This window comes from Hyperolius riggenbachi, chromosome 6 (genome assembly GCF_040937935.1).
Source record: "Hyperolius riggenbachi isolate aHypRig1 chromosome 6, aHypRig1.pri, whole genome shotgun sequence".
In the NCBI taxonomy this organism is placed as follows: Eukaryota; Metazoa; Chordata; class Amphibia; order Anura; family Hyperoliidae; genus Hyperolius; species Hyperolius riggenbachi.
In genome coordinates, this window is record NC_090651.1 from 109,702,136 (window position 1) to 109,723,748 (window position 21,613).

Here is a 21,613-nt window from a genome sequence, read left to right on the forward strand (position 1 = left end):
GCGCGCATGGCCGGTGTGCACATGCGCTGGAAGGTGGCGGTGACGGACGTACCCTGTTTTTAAACGGGCTAAGGTCACTAGTATACTATAATTGCCTTTATTATATTATCACTGGGGGCAGTTGCTGCCTTGCCATACATTTCATGTTTTTTTGCTAACCAGATGTTGCATGTTGTTTCTTCATGACTGCCCTCAGCTGCAGTAACTTAAAGCTACGCCTCTATATACTGTCACATTGGATAAACATTTAAAGGGAACCCTAAAGCAAGCTAAAAAAATCAGTTTAACTTACCTGGTGCTTCTACCAGCCCTCTGCAGCTGCTCTGTGCCCGCAAAGTCACCGAGTGATTCTCCAGTCCCCTGCAACGCACCTCTTTCAGCTGGGTGATGAAGCGACTAGATAGCCAATGCACTTCTCGGACAAATCTAGGGCTGTGGAGTCAGGGTGGAGGAGTCGGTGCAGTTTTGGGTACCTGGAGTCGGTGGTTTCAATAAATGTCGGAGTCGGATGAGTTTTGAACCAAATCCATAGCCTTTGTAAAAATTAGACTAAGGAGTCGGAGTCGAGGAGTCGGAACAATTTTGAGTACCTGGAGTCAGTGGTTTCATAAACTGAGGAGTTGGAGGATTTCTGTACCAACTCCACAGCCCTGGCCAAATCTGTGCACGGCGATGGGAGCATACTGCACATGCACAATAGAGCTTTTCCATACTTTGCATGTCCAGAGTCCCATTCATGATAGAGGGATCAGGAGGCTTGTTGACCGGGGCAAAGCATCCAGAAGAAAGAGGGGCGCTGCGGGTGACAGGTACATCGCAAAGTGACGACTAGGACACAGGACGGCTGCAGGGGCTGGTAAAAAAACCCCAGGTAAATTAAACTTTTTTTTTTATTTATTTATTTATTTTTTGCTTTAGGTTCTGTACTATTCACTATGCACCAGCATATTTTGTGTCTGCTGTGGAGCATTGATAAACTTGAAAATTGCACCTAACATGCTGACAGAGTGATCATCCTAAGTAATGGTGTGATATGCGCTATGATATGCTGTGTGGTACCCACCTCTCACCTGCCTTCCAAGGTTAAAAAAAAGATCTTTTGAATCAACTGCATGCCAGAAAACTTTGTAGGGAGTACAAAAAGACTCCTACCGCACAGGAAGTCACATACACAAAATAAATTAAAATAAATTATCTTTACCAACTGAATGACCCGGACAGTGTCCCCTTCTCTTGTGAGCTAAAAGTAAAATCAGTGCATTTTCATAAACATCTATTCAGCACAACACATGCACTTAGACTAATAATATAATATAATGGAATATACGGTGTAAGAATGCTGTTTCTTAGCGGGACCGTGTTTCATAGCTGTGCCCCTTTAAGTCCAGATTCACTGCGGAATCCCTGGACTATCTTTTGACACCTTAATTTGTACTGTGCTGACATATTCTCTCTGCCTCTTTCACCAGCTGGCTGTATAAATGTTTCAACAAGTCTTTAATTTAATGACAAAAAAATAACTGGTGTGTAAAAAGATGTAGCTTGCAAGTTCCAGAACATTGTATTCTGGTGGCGATGGGCATGTTGCAGATGTGAAGTATAAAGGATGACAGGGCTCTGCAGGTGCCATCCATAAGAAACCAGCTGGGATGTGTGCATTCCTGGTTACAAAATAAATGTATGCTTTTTATTTAGGTCCTTAGGATGTTAATCGTCCTTGTGATTTTCAGGACAAAATATGGTACATATGGATTTAAAGAGACACTGAAGCGAAAAAAAATATATGATATAATGAATTGGTTGTGTACTATGAATAATTACTAGAAGATTAGCAGCAAAGAAAATATTCTCATATTTTTATTTTCAGGTAAATAGTGTTTTTTCTTGCATTGCATCACTCTATAATATGTGCAGATTACACAACACTCAGCATTCAAAATGAGTCTAAAGGTGCGTACACACGCCGGACTGGAGGCAACGACGGCTCCGTCGTTACCTCCCACTGGGGGGCGTGCCAACGACAGTCTGGCGTGTGTACGCACTGTCGGCGGACTGATACGGCTGCTTCTGAGCGATCCGCCGGGCGGATCGCTCAGAAGCAGCCGTATCAGTCCGCCAACAGTGCGTACACACGCCAGACTGTCGTTGGCACGCCCCCCAGTGGGAGGTAACGAGGGACCCGTCGTTGCCTCCAGTCCGGCGTGTGTACGCACCTTTTCAGAGCAGTCTGTGAAGTAATGAACTCTCCTCTAGCAGAGGAAAAGTAAACAGTTCAATTACAATTGAGATAATAAAAGTCAGATAACAGCCCTCTCCACGACTAAGTTAGTCGGAGAGCTTAATAGCTTTTTTGCATAGAGATAACAACTGGAGTTTCTCAACTCTTCCTCTACTGGAAACAATTAGACTGATGTATCTGATCTTAATGTTTTTTTTCTTAGCTGTACTACACATACAAATCATAATATCATCATTTTTTTTTTCGCTTCAGTGTCTCTTTAAGAAGAGCAAGCCCCTATTACCCTCAGTTCTTCAAGTTAAAGAACAACAAATTAACAAAGAAGTTGCCAACGATTTTAACACATGAGCTACAAATCCCAGAAGCACACTGAATTTACTACAAGCCTGAAAGGACACCAGAGGTGAAAATAAACTAGTGAAATAAAGAAATGTATCTATCCTGCTTCTCCTAAAAATGGCTTTTAAAGATATATGGGCAGCACGGTGGCGTAGAGGTTAGCTCTCTCGCCTTGCAGCGCTGGATCCCCGGTTCGAATCCCAGCCAGGGCACTATCTGCAAATAGTTTGTATGTTCTCTCCGTGTCTGCGTGGGTTTTCTCCGGGCACTCCGGTTTCCTCCCACATTCCAAAAACATACGGATAAGTTAATTGGCTCCCCCTAAAAATTGGCCCTAGACCACAGTACTTACACTATATAATATAGACATATGGCAATGGTAGGGATTAGATTGTGAGCTCCTTTGAGGGACAGATAGTGACAAGATATATAAATATATATACATTGTACAGTGCTGCGTAATATGTCGGCGCTATATAAATACTAAATAATAATAATATTCCACAGTCTTATTTTATATTTAAATCTACTTTTTACGTTTTTACTGTTTTATTGTTTTTGCTCATTGAAGTATGCCAGAGCTAAAATCTATGAACTATTGACCCTTTTTATCTCTTTCCTGCTCTCAGAAGCCATTTTCTGCTTGGAAAGTGTTTTAAAGTTGTAATTTCTTACCAGTGAGGGTCACACTGTATTCTGACCCAGTCCTGGCTCAGACAGGAACTGCCAGTTACGGTACATACCTGATGTTTAACTCTTTCATACAGAGAAAGGAAAAAAAGGAACACAGCATAGTTGTTTGTGTGCTAGGCACTGTACATACATGTCTATCTCATCATGTCACATGTCACCTCGGGTATCCTTTAAGTCTATATAGGGTCACCATTCTCTGTAGCGGTGCAACAGGCTACTGGATGAGCAAGTCCCCACAGTCTTTTGTAACCCAATGTGGATCCCCATGCATCTGCCTGGCAGCAATCTGTTTCCTGGGACCAAGCAGAGGAGTCCGCAACAGCAGAACTGGGGGATATGTGGGTATCAAAGTGGACGCGACGACCAGCCTTGTGAGAATGGACACTGTCCGTTCTCATAGGATTGCGTTCATGCACCCAGCCATTCCGGAAAAATGCTGCAAGTTCGGACTCTGCGTTCCGTTTATTACACCAGCTGTGGAGTCAGTATGAAGATCATCCGACTCCCCAGTTTATGAAACCACCGACTCCAGGTACCCAAAATTACTTTGACTCCTTTGTCTACTTATTAGGGCTGTGGAGTTGGTACAAAAATCATCCGACACCCGTCTCCTTGGTTTATTGAAACCAAAAACTCCAGCTTCAGATACCCAAAATTGCTCCCACTCCTTGACTCCAACGCCACAGTCCTGCGGAAAAATGTTCTAATTTTTTTCAACAAGTGGAATCGGATCCTTTATTTAACAATAGGATCCGCTTCCTGCACTGAACGGAGCTTGCAAAATGGGTCCTTTTAAAATGCGTCAGATGTAGAGACTCTGTAACAAAAAAAGTTTCCCTGGGGGGTACTCACCTCGGGAGGGGGAAGCCTTAGGGTCCCAATGAGGCTTCCCCCTCCCCTGTACCTACAAGCAATCCAGCGCTGGCTCCCCCGAAGTCTCTGACAATCCAGGCTCGACAAGCCTGACTAGCTACCTTTATTTACCTTCCCTGGCTCCAGCGGGGGCGCTGTTGCTGCTCTCAGCATGGAATTAGGCGGAAATAGCCGATCTCTGTGGGGTCCGCTCTACTGAGCAGGCACAGGAGACTTGCGCCTGTGCAGTAGAGCGGCCCAACATCGATTGGCTATTTCCGCCTATCTCCGAGCGGAGAGCCGATACTGCGCCTGCGCTGGAGCCGAGAAGGTAAATATTTATATCCCTGCTGTTCCGGGAGCTTTTTTCGCTTGCCACCATGGGACACAGGAGGACGGGGGAAGCCTCGATATGATCCGGAGGCTTCCCCTTCCCCCACCCGAGGTGAGTACCCCCCCAAGGGAACTTTTGCTCGTTACAGGTTTTCTTTAAGGAGAAAAAGGGTGGGGCTTTCCTACCTTTTCAGATTAAACCATCAGTACTGCATCTGAGCATCCTTATTGTTACTCCCCACTACTTACATCCTTTCAGGGGGCCTCCACAGGCGTACGTCTTGTCCAGCCGCCGGTTAGTTGGGTGCAGGGCAAGCCGCATGACGCTCTCCCTGCTGCCGCTAAACTTCCCGAAGGTGTTAAATATTATTCCCCCTCTAAGTTATAGCAATTCGGAGGGAGATGTAATTCGAGGTTTGGCGATGTCCAGATCCCCAAATTACTCTTGTGCGGGGCGCTCACCATAGCACTAGTGCTATGACAGCACCCAGCTTTGGCGCTGAGTGCTGTGCGCCAAGTTACCTGCTTCGCTCCATAGCTCCCCTCTTCTGAGTGCCTCACCCACAGCCTGAGTACAACAGGAAGGAGTAGGAGCATTGTCAATTGGAATAAAGACAAGGACCCCTGTCACATGGGACAGGGGGTCACTGTTAAATTGGGAACCTGCGGACAGAGCCATTAACCTCCCTGGCGGTTAATTTTCTTTGCCAAATAGGCAAAAATCCTTTTTTTTTTGTTTTTAATTTTTTTTTTTTGTTTCATGTAAAGCTACCAGAGTGGTAGCTACATGAAACACCACTAGAGGGCGCATGTGTCCCTCTAGTGCGATCGTCGCCGGCATCAATAGCAAACAGGGGAACGTGTATATAACACGCTCCCCTGTTTGGCTTCTCCTGTTGCCATGGCGACGATCGGAATGACGCCATGGACGTCAGCCGACGTCCTGACGTCGGACGCCTGCCCGGAACTCATTGGTCTGGGCAGCGCAGGGCTCTGGCGGGGGGGGGCCCTCTTCTGCCGCTGCGTGCGGGCGATCGCCGCAGAGCGGCAGCGATCAAGCTGTACGCGCGGCTAGCAAAATGCTAGCTGCGCGTACAGCACTTTAAATGGCCCAAATCGCCCCGCCAGGGGCTGAGATATCTTCCTGCGCGGCATAGCCTGGGCTTACCGCCAGGAAGGTTAAGGTCCACATTTATGGGATCCCCTCTGCAGAGCAGTAAAGCCAGATTTGTTAACAGTCGATAAATGTTTTCTGTGGTGCAAACTAGACTACACTAGTAAGCATTTAGCAGTAAGCATACCAACCAGGTCAACATCTGCAAGGAGTTTGTATGTTGTATCTGTGTCTGCATGGGTTTCCCCCGGACATTCTGGTTTCCTCCCACATCCCAAAAACATACAGATAAGTTAATTGGCATCCCCACTAACTTGGCCCTAGACTATTATACATGCACTACACGATACATACATAGACATATTATTATGGTAGGGATTGTGAGCCCCTCTGGGTAGCAAGACAATATACTTTGTACAGCACTGTGTAATATGTCAGTGCTATATACTTGAATAAATAAATAAAAATGTACATTGTAGATTTATGCACGTTTATAGAGCTTCAGTACATTACCCAGCACTTTTTATTCTCACACATTCAGCTAGGAGTGTGCATGCCTGGAGCTTTGCCCTTTCATCTAGTCCACCCCCAGACAGAGGATATCCCTGCAATGACCAGATATCAAATCATTTTTCTTTTCCTTGCCACTTTCTTTATGTCATTCAATTGTAAAAGGTCCAGTTTTATTTCTGTGGGTTGTAATGGACTGTCTGTACACATAAACACCAGCAGGGGTTGTTGTTGCACTTCGTGTGCTTACAATACTCAGCTTTTTCCAATCTGAACGGTTTCTTATGTGGGAGCAATATCCTTATCAGCTTCTTCTAAACCATGTAATGGCAATCTCCATGGCAGTACTACAAGCCCCAGCATGCTTTAACCTCCATAGCATACAGTGGCTCTCATGATAAATAAGCTGGGCATGCTGGGTTAGCTAAGCTTTCAGGTGAATGTAGCTTGATTTGTTTCATGACCGTGATTGAAGGAAATAATATTTAAATGTAATAGTGATTCAAACTCAACTGATGCCAGAAATGTCAAGAGGATGCTAGGCAACCAGTATTGTGTAAAAGGAAATAAATATGGCATCCTCCATTTCCCTTTCACTTTTATCAAAAATTGTAAACAATAGTGGAGCAGTAGCTAGGTCATATTGTATTTTCTGTATATAATGTTGTGCGTGTAATATGGTCAAAGCTTCTTCTTTTTCTTTTCTTTTTTTTGGAGGGGGTGGTGGTTCCTATTTAAAGGGAATGTTGAGCTAAAAGTTTAGTGACCAGTTACTTACCTGGGTCTTCTTCCTACCCCGAAGTCTTCGTGGTCACTTGCTGTCATTTTGCGCTGCACTGTACCCTGACGTCCCACTCCGTAAGCTGGGCGACAGTCACTGCCTATGGTGACACAGGTTGCGTGCCATCTTATTCACGCATCCGTGGCCAGAAGCATTCTGTTCAGTAGCATTTTTTTACCGACTGTGCAAGCGCAGATCACTGCCAACTGCAGGAGGGCGATGGAGGAAATGCGCATGCAGTGTATGGAGGGGGACAGTAGAGGAACAGAGTAGTGCAGAATGACTGGGCAAGGGACCTGGAAGACTTCTGGGGGGGGGTGAAAGAAGCCCCAGGTAAGTAACTGGGCACTATCATTTTTGCTTAAAACTTCCTTCAAGTGGAAAAGGGTCCTCTCACAGAGCTAGCTGCAATACAGCAATGGGTGAGTTGTTCTCCCCAGGCTTACGGCGACCGTTTGGTGAGACTCTATGCATGCAATAGCTTGTTTTCATGTGCACACTCTCTCCTCGCTATGATGCCCTCTAGTGGCTCCTGTCATCACAAGCGGCACTGCAGGGATCATAGTAAAGAAAGCGTGCAGCTACCAAGCTACAGAGGAATGCTCGTGACACGAGGCGCCGCAGGAGATTTGGGCTCAGCCGGCGCCACCATAGGCCGTAATAGGATTTACGGCTATGGCAGCGCTCAGTGAGTGAGTCAAAAGGCAGAGCACAAATTACTCTAAAAACACTGTTAATGGGCCGCCAGCAATAGCTGGAAGCCGAATTACGTCTTTCTCCCACCATTTATGGTGGCCTGGAGGGGGAATAGTAATTAACGCTACCGGGACTTGTGCAGGAGCAGAGTAAGCCTTTTAACGGTTTTACCCTGCGCCCAAATCTCCCAGCGGCAGTTTCATAGGTATGCCAGACTGTAAGCAAAGGAACCACTCTGCACTCTGTTTATGCCAGGGAGGGGGGGGGGGGGGGAGGGGAGACAGAGGGACACAGCCATCACCACTTAGCTTAATTACCTACTGTAGATTGTGGTGGGAGGGGGGGGGGGGGGGGGGCAAGTTACAGTAATTAGTTAGGCTACGCTCACAATCTGTCATTGCGGCATAACAACCGCTTTGCAATACGCCTTGCCACATTGCACCACCTATGCCATGTTCATAATGTGATGGATGGGTTGCTGTATAGCTTATACTCGAGTCAATCATTTTTTTTCCCCCAGTTTTTTTTTTTTAGGTATAAGTTGGCGGTTTGGCTTATACTCGGTCAGTTTACATTTGCGTATATGTAACTGAGCCAATAAAGTTTAAAAATTGACTGTTGCAGAAATTTTACATCCTGTTCCACTCATTGGAGGTACGCTTTTTATTTTATCAATGTTGACGAAGACAGCAATATCAAACCGACAATTCTCCTAACTTCCCCACTATAAAACTGAAACAGGATTTGAGCTACTTAGGCTTTACGTTATAATAAAGCAAAATCGATGGCGTCTCTGCAGAGATATTTTGTAATGGAGAATGTTTTCTGTAAGATCCATGTCTTAAAATAAATATCAGGAGAGTTGACCTAATTGGAGGTTGAACTTTTATTCTGGTGGTATTTACTGTATCTAAAAGCACAGTTCACACATTTTTTAATCTCTGCTGAGAAACCATCTCTAGTGTGCTGCTATTTTATGCTGATGTATGCCTATTCGACCTAGGTAAAAGTTAAGATATTATCACTTTATTTTATACTTCAAAAAGTACAAATTAATTAAAAGTTCTTATATACAGTGAAACAACTGCAGCCTAGATCTGTTAAGTCTGCATGCAAATTCAATACGATCTGTGTGCAGTTTAAAATTAGGCCAATTGAAAGCAATTCTAAAGCTATGTACGCACCTTCAACTTTTGTCATTCCGGCAGAGATTGGGGCTGGGTTCCTTGGATGATAGTTTGTGGGTGAATTCTTGTCACAAGTCCACAGGCTAGAGCAATTGGCACTATGGACGGAAGGATGGCTGACGAGCAAAGCACGACCGAGCGGATTCTGGCGGGGGAAGGGGAGAGGGAGATGGGTGACCACTGAGAAAAATGTGATTGAGGGCTGCTAAAGATTCACATGCTGGATATTTAAATGAAATTAGGTGGCCACTGTACACACAATAGATTCCCACAGGATCCTCTCCCTAGGTGGTCATTATTGGTGTCAGGTTTGTAGGAATATCCACTCACGAATCAGCTCCAATGCCCCAATCTACCTCCACACGCTTCACCCTATGTGGCGCGTCCCCACTTCAACAAGAGGTGAGAGACAATACCTACCCGACTTCAGTTACACCCAGGCCTTTAGTGTGCAAGGTATTGGAGCTGAATGCAGGGTGAGCAAATAAACTTCCAGGCCTAAACAAGAACACAGAGTATCAAAGTCCAGCAACAGTCCAGGGTCATACACGGGTAAACCGAGATATCGCAGTACAGGAGGGCTAGGCAGAAGATAGGTCAAAGAACGTATCCGAGGTGAAACCAGGCAGCAAACAGTCGTAACGATAATCCAGGCAATAGGTCGGTTCAGGCAGCAGACAAGGGAGGTCCAGTAAACAAGCAGAGGTCGAAATCCAGATAATCCAATATAACAAGAGCAGGTATACAGAGCAACCAGCAAGCTAGAGCTATCACAGGCAACATGCAACTGTCACAGCAAGGTTTAAATACTGACAGCATCCAATCAGTGGCCGGCTACATGCACACAACAGCCAATCACATGCAGGCATTAATCCTGTTTAAGTGTCAGCTGACAGAGATCAACTGACACAGGTGGCAATACATGTCAGCTGAGTGTAGTGTGTAAATTGCAAATATTAGGGAATGATGCAATGTTATAAAAAAAAAAAAACTATATAACTGAAAATAAAAATGAGATTATTTTCTTTGCTACTAATGTTCTATCAGTTTTCAGTACTATACAACCCATTCATTAGATCATAGTTTTTTTTTCCGCTGCAGCATCACTTTAATTGCATTCTGCTATATTATAACTCAGAATCTGTAAGTGAAATGCTGCCTCCTATAATGTTACCCTTTTTTAACTACCAATTTCTATATTGATGTAAAGCCTAAACACACAAGTAAACTGCATAATATGTATTTCCTAATGAGATGATTATTATAAGTTTATGTTAACACTTGGGCCTGTCCTTCTCTTATCTACATATACCGTGTGCGGTTGTAAGTAGGCATTGTGGCACAGCGGAATTGAGTCCTACTGAGTGCTTGGAAATGTCTTGTTAGCAATCTTTTTTTTCCGTAACTACCCTACCTGAAAGATCCTTCACATATATGACAAGAAATGACGCCTGCCTCTCCTGGCCTGTACAGATCCTGGTTTTGATTAGCATCTTCTCTGTAACAAGTCACGAATGGGCAGCCCAGGGGTTTGCAATTCTTGTTGGAAATACAGGTTCTTATTTCAAGTCCCTATTTTTATGATTGTGTTGTCTGTACGTAGCAAAATCCATCTTGTACGTCTGTGGTTAGCAATATGATTACCACACGTGTAGAACCAAAGATGTGTGCGAGACATGGAAACATACAAAAATAGGACACCGAGAGCCAGTATAGTGTAGTAAGTACTGGCAAAGGATGAATATGAAAAGCAAGTAAATTATACTCACAAACCAGGGTCAACACAAAGATAACCACTTTAAATTCAGATGGGGGGATTAGACCTGTCCCCACTCAGGATTAAGAAGTCACTCTCTGTAGATCAGGGAAAAAGGGGTTACACATCTCCACCAAGGGTGGACTCAGATATTATAGACGCAAACAAAGGCGCCAAAAGGCTAAATCAGACTAAAATTCCTAAAAACTTGTATATAAAGATGAGGTAGTGGCAGACTTGCCCCCTCAAAGCAGACACACAGATCATATAAATCCATATAAAAGTAATAATCAGAATATTAATCATTTTAATTTTGATTATTACTTTTACCAGTATATGGATTTATAGGAATTCAATGTATCAAAACCAGGGCTGTGGAGTCGGTACAAAAATCCACCGACTCCGACTCCTCAGTTTAGGATTCCTCCGACTCCAACTCCTCTAATTTGCATATTACAATATTGTTGATTGCAAGTATGTAACATGAAATTCGTCTCTTAACTGTCAACGCTTAGGAATTTTAAAGGACAACTGAAGTGAGTAGGATATGGAGACTGCCTTATTTATTTCCTTTAGTCATAGACTAAAACTAGTCCTTGGTAAGAGTACTTGTAAAAGGTACAGACCAGAACAAAGAACATCTATCAGGCCCTAGGCAATGTAACTGTGGGTACATGTAAGAGTGATGTGCAGATACTCTGCAGGGGAATAAGGAGATTCTTCCTCTATTACACATTCTTCATGCACAATCTGAACCAGGTTTATGGGTGATGGACAACGCCTCTGTGTTCAATGTGCACAACATTCTCAGTGGATTCCCTGCAGCTCTGTGGAGAGTGCATATGTAGAGTATAGTACTACTGTGTAACAAAGTAAACCTGAGACAAATGAAAGTAAAGTTTTATACATACCTGGGGCTTCCTCCAGCCCCCTTCAGGCTAATCAGTCCCTCGCTGTCCTCCTCCGCCACCTGGATCTTCTGCTATGAGTCCAGGTACTTGAGGCAGTCTGGCGTAGTGCGCATGCACACAGACTCCGCTGCTGGGCGCGTACTACACCTGCGCAGCACTATTGAGCAGGTGCAGAACGCTCCTGGCTGTGGAAGCAGCACGCAGCCAGACTGCGCTGACTGGCTGAATTACCGGGACTCATAGCAGAAGATCCAGGTGGAGGACAGCGAGGGATTGATTTATCCTGAAGGGGGCTGGAAGAAGCCCCAGGTATGTATAATACTTTACTTTTCATCCTTCTCAGGTACCATTTAATTCATAGTCACCAAACCAAATTTTAACAACATATCAAATTATTTGATTTCATGAGCAAAGAGAGTGCGTACATTTGCATAAATCAGAATCAACACAGAATTATTTCCATCTCATTGACCATCTCTATTAGTGACACAGCTACACATCAGGCTTTATACTTACAGCATAGATGTTATTTAGTATATATAAGAGATTCCTGTGTGCACATCATATATACAGTCACAATCAGATGTGTATATCTGACTTTAAAAATATGGGGGCTGCTTTATTGAAGCAGCACAAGTAACTAATTTTGATTGGTTTATTTCATTTTTGTGGACTAAGCACAGCTATTACTGTATGTATAAATTATTTATGATGACTATTATCTGAGAAATAGAACATTTTATCATATTTTCAATTTTAATTACAGTTTAAATTCATTAGGAGTCAGTGCATTTTTTCCAGACTCCGACTCCAGGCACCCAAAATTGCCCCAACTCCACGACTCCGACTCCACAGCCCTGATCAAAACAACACTATGTAAATCTCACGTAGCCTATTGTCTCTGACCCTACAGTTATATGCTCCTTTGTTACTGCATGATGAAGCAGGGTCACACCTGTGAAATGTGTTGCACAATAACTGGGAGTGTGCAAATAACATTTTCTGTGACTGTTCAAATCAACAGTTCTGTGTGTCTGCTTGGAGGGGGTAAGTCCACCACTACCTCCTCTTTATGTACAAGTTTTTAAGAATTTTAGTCTGTTTTATCCTTTTGGTGCCTCTGTTTGTGTCTATATATTATCTGAGACATGGAGACAGTCTCTTCTGACCTTTAAAGTCCTTTTTTTCCATTATTATGTTCTACATTTGTTATGACTTGTTTATGTCAGTGATTGGAAATATTATTACAGCATGTTAGGAAGCAGGTGTATGAGTAATATTCAAAGATGGTTACTTCTGGCCTGCAGTGCTCGATTTTATTTCATTAATGTTAGAAATGGGCCGCACCTGTCATCACGGCCAGTTTTTGGAACCTACCTGCAGCAGGGCTTACTGGATCCAAGTTATTTTTAGGACTGGTTCACATGGATGTTTCTGGCCGGTAATCCACGGCGCTCGTCGTTCAAACGCTGCCCATTCAAAGGAATGGGCAGCGCCAATACTGGCATTATATCACATGTATATACAGTGGGTTGCAAAAGTATTCGGCCCCCTTGAAGTTTTCCACATTTTGTCATATTACTGCCACAAACATGAATCAATGTTATTGGAATTCCACATGAAAGACCAACACAAAGTGGTGTACATGTGAGAAGTGGAACGAAAATCATACATCATTCCAAACATTTTTTTTTTTACAAATAAATAACTGCAAAGTAGTGTGTGCATAATTATTCGGCCCCCTTTGATCTGAGTGCAGTAAGTTGCCTATAGACATTGCCTGATGAGTGCTAATGACTAAATAGAGTGCACCTGCGTGTAATCTAATGTCAGTACAAATACAGCTGCTCTGTGAGGGCCTCAGAGGTTGTCTAAGAGAATAGTTAGTGAACAGGCTGCTACACTCACGTATATGACACATATGGGAGCAGGGAAATTCAAGCCAAAATGTCCAGTAAATCCAAAAAAATCCCGCTGCACCAAATGGAGGGATATAATCAAAGAAGACCTTTATTTGTAATCCAACATCAGAGTTGCAAGGAGCTGGTCCACACTAGACACAGTTGCAGGACGGACACTGCAGTCCGGATCAGGGGAAGTACCCACCGTACTGCAAACTGATGAAAGTGCATCAGTTTTGCATCAGTTTCTGTTCAGGTTTTTCCCTGACAGAAAATGTCTCCATCATTAGGAAGGAGTGGGAGGATTTTTTTGGGCCAATCATAAAGCTCAGGCTATCCGTTTTAACATCCATTTTTTGCCTGTGGAGCTGAAGATGCGTTTTCTCATTGCTTTCACTACCCCTGCGTGTATCCGTGGTCCTGATCCGTTGCGTGAAAATGCAGCAGATCCGGACCTTCCGTTCAGGTTTTGAAAACGGATCCCCGCAAACGCAGACGGATCAGTTTTTTACTTGGGTGAGGCTGGCTGCTATTTTCAGCATTAGTATCCGGGACTCAGTTTTTCATCAGGTTTAAAAAACGCAGCCACGGATACGTTTCCGGACCTAGTGTGGACTGGCTCTTATTAATCATAGCTTATTGGGAGCAACAACACCGTGAAGTCCAAAGAACATACAAGACAGGTCAGGGATCAAGTTATTGAGAAATTTAAAGCAGGCTAAGGCTACAAAAAGATTTCCAAAGCGTTGAACATCCCATGGAGCACTGTTCAATCGATCATTCAGAAATGTAAGGAGTATAGCACAACTGTAAACCTACCAAGACAAGGCCATCCACCTAAGCTCACAGGCCGAACAAGGAGAGCGCTGATCAGAAATGCAGTCAAGAGGCCCATGGTGACTCTGGACGAGCAGCAGAGATCTACAGCTCAGGTGGGAGACTCTGTCCATAGGACAACTATTAGTCATGCACTGTACAAAGTTGGCCTTTATGGAAGAGTGGCAAGAAGAAAGGCATTGTTAACAGGAAGCATAAGAAGTCCCGTTTGCAGTTTGCCACAAGCCATGTGGGGGACACAGCAACCATGTGGAAGAAGGTGCTCTGGTCGGATGAGACCAAAATGGAACTTTTTGGCCAAAATGCAAAACGCTATGTGTGGCGGAAAACTAACGCTGCACATCACTCTGAACACACCATCCCCACTGTCAAATATGGTGGTGGCAGCATCATGCTTGGGGGGTGCATCTCTTCAGCAGGGACAGGGAAGCTGATCAGAGTTGATGGGAAGATGGATGGAGCCAAATACAGGGCAAACTTGGAAGAAAACCTCTTGGAGTCTGCAAAAGACTTGAGACTGGGGGTTCACCTTCCAGCAGGACAACGACCCTAAAGATAAAGCCAGGGCAACAATGGAATGGTTTAAAACAAAACATATCCATGTGTTAGAATGGCCCAGCCAAAGTCCAGATCCAAATCCAATCGAGAATCTGTGGCAAGATCTGAAAACTGCTGTTCATAAACGCTGTCCACCATCTAATCTGACTGAGCTGGAGCTGTTTTGCAAAGAAGAATGGGCAAGGATTTCAGTCTCTAGATGTGCAAAGCTGGCAGAGACATACCGTACCCTAAAAGACTGGCAGCTGTAATTGCAGCAAAAGGTGGTTCTACAAAGTATTGACTCGGGGGCTGAATAATTACGCACACCCCACTTTGCAGTTATTTGTAAAAAATGTTTGGAATAATGTATGATTTTTGTTCCACTTCTCACGTGTACACCACTTTGTATTGGTCTGTCACGTGGAATTTCAATAAAATTGATTCATGTTTGTGGCGGTATTGTAACAAAATGTGGAAAACTTCAAGGGGCCGAATACTTTTGCAACCCACTGTATATGTGTATATATATTATTATTATTATTTTTTTTATATTATTGTGCAAGTACATCCCTGTCTGCACAGGGATGGGCCTGAACTTATGCACAGCAAACAAGCAAAACATAAATGAATCCAACCTGTATGTATTTAGAAAGTTTAGTCTGTCTAGTTCCCCGTCATCTGTGACTAATCACCACTGTAATTAGATCTCTCAGCTGTATCAGCTGGCTGCCTTGGCCGCAGCTAATTTGTAAACGCAAGATGTTAGCCCTATGTCTACTTCCATAAAAGCAAGAAGTTGACACACTGCAGATTTATTGCAGGATTTGTATGAGCAACACGTTTTGCTGTAAAGGTTATTATGCTGTTGCCTATCTTTTAGACTAGAGCAAAGAGGAAGTTCTGAATTCAGGTCTACGTTACTTAAAGCTGAATTATTGTACTTTCTGAATAAGGAACAAGAAAGTATTTACAATAATGCCATCATTACAGATGCAGGATCTCTGTATGCCTGTTCTGACAGAAAGGTAATGAGATCATGCATCTGTAATGATGGCATTCTCGGTTCTTCAGGTATCAGCCCATTTGTGGACCGAGTTTAGTTCCTGTATTCTCCACTCCCCCTCAGTGTGCTCTGTGAGGATGAGGAAAGAAAAATGATAATAAACTAGGTTTTCTCTGTATTTCTTAAATTAGCATTAAACAAATGAAACTCTGGAGACTAGCCTCTCTCTGTTCATTTGAGCATAGGTTAATACCGGAGATAGGCAGAACAAGACACCGCTGTATGTCTAAGCATGATATGATGACTCATATGACAGTGATTGATAGGAGCGCTCTGTTATGCCACAGATCAGCGTGTAACAGGCTCTGCTAGGAGCCTATCTGATGCTTTAATTAGAACGCTCTATACATTCAGTTTGAGATACATTGCTTAAAGATTTCATAGCAGTAACCATAGCAGCACACAGTTTAGCATTCTGATGGCTGTACAAAAGTGCAAAGACCTTTTTATCTAAAAATATGGAGAGGGAGAAGCTGTAATTAGTAGCAGAAAACTCCAGGGCTGTCAGTTTAATGTGGTTATATACAGGCCCTGTATATATAGTTATATAATGCCATGAGTGGTCCTGTAACAAGCAGCCAATGGCATAGTAAGCACGGGCATTTGGATTGTTAGACATTTTCTCAGATACAAGATAAAGTACAAGAAGTATGTTCTTTGTCATTAAAAATGACCATTCTGTGGTCTGTGTAATGCTGGGAATACACGAGTCGATCGACTCCCGCCGACGTCCGGATCGATTCCCGCTCATCCCCGCGGGCGCTTCCTTATCTTCCGCTCGATTCCCCGCTATTGTCCGCCCGCAGGGATCGAGCAGGGAATCGATCCGGCAGGTTATTGAGCCATCAGCAGCTCGATTGATAAGGGCGCATTGACCCATATGCCCAGCATAAGGCATCTGTCAGATGGACAGCTAAATCACGCGCTTGTCGTGCAGTTCAGGGTCCCATCTGCTGCCCATGAGCGCCATTTGAGTGCAATTTAAATGCAGCTGATTGGGAGCGGTTGTAACACCACGCATGTCAGAGATTGACACGTGGCGGTGTTACTTCGTGTCAGAAAACCGCGACTGGTCACATCTGACCATGGCCACACTGTGATGCGACTCTATGGGGGCCATCTGTCGACAGCTGAAACAAAGCACTAGCAAGGGCCTGACCGGTGCACAAGAGCAGCTGACAGGTGGTGAATTCACTGCCTTTGTTGTAGGTCTGGAAGAGGCCTAAACCTCAGGAAATCTGGGGGTGTTATGAACAATCTCCTGTTCTGTTCAGCTTGCTACAAAGCCTTAAAGAGACTCCGTAACAAAAATTGCATCCTGTTTTTTATCATCCTACAAGTTCCAAAAGCTATTCTAATGTGTTCTGGCTAACTGCAGCACTTTATACTATCACTGTCTCTGTAATAAATCAACTTATCTCTCTCTTGTCAGACTTGTCAGCCTGTGTCTGGAAGGCTGCCAAGTTCTTCAGTGTTGTGGTTCTGTGATGAACTCCCCTTTCCAGGCCCCTCTATGCACACTGCCTGTGTGTTATTTAGATTAGGGCAGCTTCTCTCTTCTCTCTTATCTTTCACAAGCTGGATAAATCGTCCTCTGAGCTGGCTGGGCTTTCACATACTGAAGAATTACAGACAAGGGCAAAGCTGTTTGCAGGAAGAAAAGAGCAGCCTGAAACTTCAGTGCATGGGGGAAAGAAACACACAAATGATCTCTTGAGATTCAAAAGGAATGCTGTATACAGCCTGCTTGTGTATGGATGTATTTTCTATGTGTGGACATGCTGTACATCAACCTACTTCCTGTTTTGGTGGCCATTTTGTTTGTTTACAAACAAACTTTTTAAAACTGTTTTTAACCACTTTTAATGCGGCGAGGAGCGGTTAAATTGTGACAGAGGGTAATAGGAGATGTCCCCTAACGCACTGGTATATTTACTTTTGAGCGATTTTAACAATACAGATTCTCTTTAAAGAGAACCTGAACTGAAAATAAAAAGTCAAAATAATCATACACAGGTCATACTTACCTCCTGTGTCTCCTGCATCCTGTTTCTCCACTGTCAACAATGGAATTCTTCGTCCTCCACTTTAAAAATGGCCAATACCCCATAACAGCTTCCTGGTCAACACACTGTTAAACTATCACCCACTTGAGCCTTAAGGAAACATGAACATTACCTTGCTCATTCAGTTGTAACTCACAGTTGCTGATATATAACTGACAGCAACTGGTATATTTCAGTTCTGACAAAATATTGTCAGAACTGGAAGGGATCACTGTAAGTGGAAATCGGTGAGCTTCTGAGAGGAGCTGACGGTGAGGTTAGTATGTAATATTCATTTGGAGCTACGTCATGTGTTTATTTGAAAAAAATGTACTCGCTTCAGGTTCCCTTTAAGTCTGGGTTCACACTGCATGGATCAAAAACAGATCTTGTAAAAACGGATCCATTTTTAGTTTCAAATGGACCAGTTTGTTGCATTTGAGCATGAGTTTTCCTCCTGTGTGTCGCTCCCTGTTGCCCCCTGCTTGGTATACCTGTTGACATCGGCTTCATGCTGCTGATCCAGAATTATCGTGCAGGACCCAAACCTGAGCTCAGTTTGTCAGAACAAAATGAATGGATCTGTTACTAACAGACTAATGTGAATGGAATATTTTGCGTAAATGGAAGTTTTTGTGCCAATGTAAACTCAGCCTTATTTACAGCTTAACTGTATAGATTGTTTATTGGACATGGGTGGATGAAGAGAATTGTTTATTCTAGAAATAATGCATAGAATTTCTGTGACTTGGTTTAAAAAGAGGCAATGGTAAATAGGGATGTTCAATGAGATGCAAATAATTCAGAGCTCATGCAGATGTTTTCTAATATTTATGTAGCGTATATCCTCGAATAGAAGTCAGTCTCGTTTATAGGTAGACTCCAATATCTGACCCTCTTAATCTGGAATTTTTATTGACTCAAGTATAAGTCTACCCAGCAAAGTTAATGGCTGCACTTGGGGACCAGGAAGAATGAATAGCTGCACTTGGGAACCAGGAGGGGTTAATGACTGCACTGCATAAACTATTATAGCCATTAACCTCTGTAGTTCCTAAAGTGCAGCCAATAACTCCTTCAGGACCCCAAGTGCAGCAATTATTTAATCCCCTTTTGCAGCCCAGTACCACCCCCCCCCCCCTCCCCCTGTCCTGTTAATTGTTGTAGCCAGGACTTTTGAATCTGTGTTTTCTTGGCATTTCCTTTATCAAGAAAGTGTCACTTACCACTGGCTAAATTGCTGCAAATGGGGATGTCACTAAGGGTGCGTTTCCACTAACGCAAATTCGCATGCAAATTCGCATAACCAATAAAAGTGAATGAGCCTGTGTCCACTTGTCAGGAAAACTGAGCGTTTTCTTGTGCAGGAAAAATCTGCTCAGCAGAGCCATCCGAATTCGGACACCGCACACACGCATGCGATTCGCATACAATGTATTTAATAGGGAATTCGCATGGTGTTTTTTCATGCGAATTTTCATGCAAATTTTCATGCGAATTCGCATACGATTTCGCATGGAATCAATGAAAAAGCACACAGGCACTGACATGGTTAAATTCGCACACAGCGTCATCCATGCGAAATCGTATGCGAATTTGCGGTAAAATTCGCATACAACCGCATGCGATTTCGCTCCTGCATGCAAATTCGTCCACGGAGAATCTGCGGCGATTTCCCACCGCACTAGTGGAAACGCACCCTTACACACATTAATCATGGTGCTCAGAGTTGCTCTTGACTCGTGTATAAGTCAGCCCTATACTTTTTAGTGAGTCAAACCTACATTTCTAGACTTATAGTCGAGTATATACAATAAATGTACACAGCTTTAAAACAGACCAATCAAATGTCAGAAGTGGCTGCATTTAAAGGGGCACTACAGCGAAAAACTGTAAAATTTAAAGTATGTGCAAACATATACAAATAAGAAGTACATTTTTTCCAGAGTAAAATGAGCCCTAAATTACTTTTCCCCTATGTTGCTGTCACTTACAGTAGGTAGTAGAAATCTAACAGAAGTGACAGGTTTTGGACTAGTCCATCTCTTTATAGGGAATTCTCAGGGATATATTTATTTTCAAAAGCACTTAGTGAATGGCAGTTGCTCTTTCCAACTGTCAAAAAACTGTGTAGGGAGCACGGAAGCTGACGAACATCATTGTTTAAACCTATTAAGGGAATATCTTTATAAAGCATAAAAGCCTTGCTGGGAATCCCCTGTGAAGAGATGGACTAGTCCAAAACCTGTCACTTCTGTCAGATTTCTACTATCTACTGTAAGTGACAGCAACATAGGAGACAAGTAATTTATGGCTCATTTTACTCTGGAAAAATGTACTTTTTATTTGTATATGTTTGCACATATTTTAAATTTTACAGTTTTTCACTGTAGTGCCCCTTTAACTGGTCTGAGTTCATAAACTCAGAATCATTTCCATCTCATTGACCATCCCTAATGACACACAAAAAATCTGGGTCAGGCAGGAGGGAAAGGACTCTTGTACAGCCGTTTGCACATCAATATTGCAGCATTTTGTGATAATTTCCAATAAGCTATTTCATTTCACCCTCACCTCATGGGAAGCAATATGGTTGCTGTACTTTTGCGGCTGAAGGTGCACTTTAAAGGGAACCTGAAGTGAGAAGCATAAAGGGGCTGCCATATTAATTTCCTTATGAACAATACCAGTTCCCTAGTAGTCCTGCTGATTTTCTGGCATCAGTAATGTCTGAATCACACACTTGAAACAAGCATGTGGCTAATCCACTCAGACTTCAGTCAGAGACATCTGATTTGCATGCTTGCTCAGGGTCTATGGCTAAAGGCATAAACACATGCTAGATTGATGTCACCTGATGGGAATTGGGACCCGATCCCCGGGCTACATCACATGGCTTAGACTGAGCAGATGCTAGTTGATCTGCTGGTCAGCAACGCATTGCTATGTGGGGAGGCAGAGTGCCGATGTGGAGGGTGATGGCGGGCAAGCAGGGACAATAAAGCTATTGGCCGTTGCTCGGCCAAGTTGACACACGTAATTATTTGCTACTGATGCCGTATGAGAGAACCCTTGGGCCATATTCACACTGACAGTAAAAATGTTCCGTTCAGTGGAAGGAAACCCAATCCTATATCCTATGCAAAGCAATGAGATCTGTTCATATTAGTTCATTTGAAACAGATCAGTTTGGTCCATTTTGGTGAGCTGGATCCCATATTACCTTTCAGGAACGGCTGGATGAGGTGGATGGAGACTGAGGCCGATGAAATCAGTGATAGCCTATGAGAACAAACCGTGTTCATTCTCACTATGCTTCTCACCTGCTGCCATCCATTCGGGGCCTCTGCTGCTCCCACCATCAAATCGGTTCCCGCACAGAATAAATGACAGTATACTGATCCCAGAGCTTCATCAGAAGCATCAGGCTATAATTGGTTTTCAATAGGCCAATGGGAATCGTCCCTCCTCAGAGAGGATTCCCATTCGTTCAGTAGTGGTCCAATGAAAATCCCACCTGTTGCTCAGAGAGGATTCCCATTGATCAGTTTTTCATCCGGTATTGTGGTGAATACGGCCTTAGTCTAAAGGTTTGTATACACACTAGAATAACCTTGGCCAAAGCGGCCGCCACGTTTGCTGGGAATCTTGTGTATGGCAACACCTGATGCATCAGCAGTCTGCCAGATCATATTGGCTGAACCATGCTGGTCTCTCTCCCTCGTGTCTCACTCATCATCCCTCTGTCCCCCTTCCATAGTAACAGAAGGGGGCACTAGCCTGTAGGCTAGCGAGACTCTGCACAGCACTGGGACC

General features: G+C 43.5%; 1 protein-coding gene and 1 long non-coding RNA gene across 4 annotated transcripts in view; one reads left to right on the forward strand and one right to left on the reverse strand.

Annotated features, from left to right (window-relative positions):
* Nucleotides 1–21,613, forward strand: part of SNX7 (sorting nexin 7) — a 167,071-nt gene that overhangs the window by 29,091 nt on the left and 116,367 nt on the right. The window lies entirely within an intron of this gene.
* LOC137521036 (uncharacterized) overlaps nucleotides 6,076–21,613 on the reverse strand; it is a 49,460-nt gene continuing 33,922 nt past the window's right edge. The window contains exons 4-5 of the long non-coding RNA XR_011021998.1: nucleotides 8,742–8,889; nucleotides 6,076–6,175 (exon numbers count right to left, since the gene is read on the reverse strand). This is a non-coding gene — a long non-coding RNA (uncharacterized lncRNA). The remainder of the gene's footprint in view (nucleotides 6,176–8,741; nucleotides 8,890–21,613) is intronic.